Here is a 2222-nt window from a genome sequence, read left to right on the forward strand (position 1 = left end):
ATAAAGGTCCTGCCAGCTACGCTCTTACGAAAGAAGAGAAAGAAATATTCTTTGAATGCATGCTCAGTATGAAGGTCACTACTGGCTTCTCATCGAATATAAAGGGAATAATAAATATGCCAGAGAAAAAGTTTCAGAACCTAAAGTCTCATGACTGCCACGTGATTATGACGCAACTGCTTCCGGTTGCATTGAGGGGGCTTCTACCGGAAAATGTCCGATTAGCCATTGTGAAGCTATGTGCATTCCTCAATGCAATCTCTCAGAAGGTGATCGATCCAGAAATCGTACCAAGGCTAAGGAGTGATGTGGCGCAATGTCTTGTCAGTTTCGAGCTGGTGTTCCCACCATCCTTCTTCAATATCATGACGCACGTCCTAGTTCATCTAGTCAACGAGATTGTCATCCTGGGGCCCGTATTTCTACACAATATGTTCCCTTTTGAGAGGTTCATGGGAGTCCTAAAGAAATATGTCTGTAATCGCGCTAGGCCAGAAGGAAGCATCTCCATGGGCCATCAAACAGAGGATGTTATCGGGTTTTCTGTTGACTTCATTCCTGGCCTTAACAAGATAGGTCTCCCTAAATCACGATATGAGGGGAGACTGACTGGAAAAGGCACTCTTGGAAGAGACTCAATAATATGCAGGGACGGATATTCTTGGTCTCAAGCACACTACACAGTTCTACAGAACTCTACCTTGGTGACCCCGTATGTCGATGAACACAAGAACAGCCTGCGCTCCAAACACCCGGAGCAGTGCGACGACTGGATTACATGTGAACACATTAGGACTTTCAGCAGTTGGTTGGAAACACGTCTCAGAGGTGACAACACTATTTGTGATGAGTTGTACTTGTTGTCCAGGGGACCATCTTTGACTGTATTGACTTACAAAGGATACGAGATAAATGGGAATACATTTAACACGATCGCCCAAGATCAAAAGAGCACCAACCAAAACAGCGGTGTCCGCTTTGATGCAGCAACCGAGAGCGGAAAGGATACATATTATGGTTACATAGTGGACATATGGGAACTTGACTACGGACCTGATTTTAAGGTCCCTTTGTTTAAGTGCAAATGGGTCAATATGTTAGGCGGCGGGGTACAGGTAGACCCACAGTACGGAATGACAACAGTGGATCTGAAAAATCATGGGTACACTGACGAACCGTTCGTCCTAGCCAATGATGTGGCACAGGTTATCTATGTGAAGGACATGTCTACCAAACCAAGAAAAAGAAAAGATAAGGAAGCAAATACATCATACGATGAGCCAAAGCGCCACATAGTTCTTTCAGGAAAATGGGACATCTTGGAAGTGGACGGCAAGACAGACATGTCTGAAGATTATGAAAAGTTTCATGAAATTCCTCCCTTCAATGTCAAGGCTGACCCAACCATCCTGATAAACAATGAAGATTATCCATGGTTACGGCGCAATAAGCAAATGACACAAGCGAAGAAAAAGTGAAGACTTTCTCCCGCAACTTTGTAACACACGAACATGCTACCATTGTCCTTTTGTACATGCACATGCTATGTGGGTGAAATTATGATACCATCCCAACTTTCAACTTTTTCAGAGTTCATTTGAAATGCTTTCATCTCTTATGGTTCGGCCCTCGTAATACCATGACCATTAGTCCCTGGCCCATGCCAACTTTCAAACCGGGACTAAAGGGTTGGTCCTCGTTGCGGGACGACTTTAGTCCCACCTCGCCAACTGAAGGGGGCTCACACCGGTTTATAAGCCCTTCCCTCTCTGCCTTGTTAAGCTCCTCTCAAAGTGAAAATAGATGCCCTAATAGAGAAAAGTTTAACCTAAATTCATAGTGAATTTCTCTGAAATTCATAGAAATTTACTAGGAATTTAGGTTGAATTTTCTTTATAAGCGCATCTATTCTCATTTCTTTAGTAAGTTAATCACAAACTTGTGATTCAAACAATTTTCAAAGAATTCAAATTTTAACTATTCAAATTTGAAAACTAATGGCACTAACAGAAAGTTTATAATTTTTCTAAAACTAATGTCACTAACAGAAAGTTTATAATTTTGCTAACCTAAAAGCAAAAAGAATTAAAAATTAAAGCAAAAAACAAATCAAAAAAACAGGAAAAAACTATTTTTATAGTAAAGTTAATCACAAAATAAAATAAATAAAGCAACAAAGAAAACAAAAAAAAACTAAAAAAGTGTTTTCAAATTTGAAAACT

This window comes from Triticum dicoccoides, chromosome 7A (assembly GCF_002162155.2).
Source record: "Triticum dicoccoides isolate Atlit2015 ecotype Zavitan chromosome 7A, WEW_v2.0, whole genome shotgun sequence".
NCBI classification, from domain to species: domain Eukaryota; kingdom Viridiplantae; phylum Streptophyta; class Magnoliopsida; order Poales; family Poaceae; genus Triticum; species Triticum dicoccoides.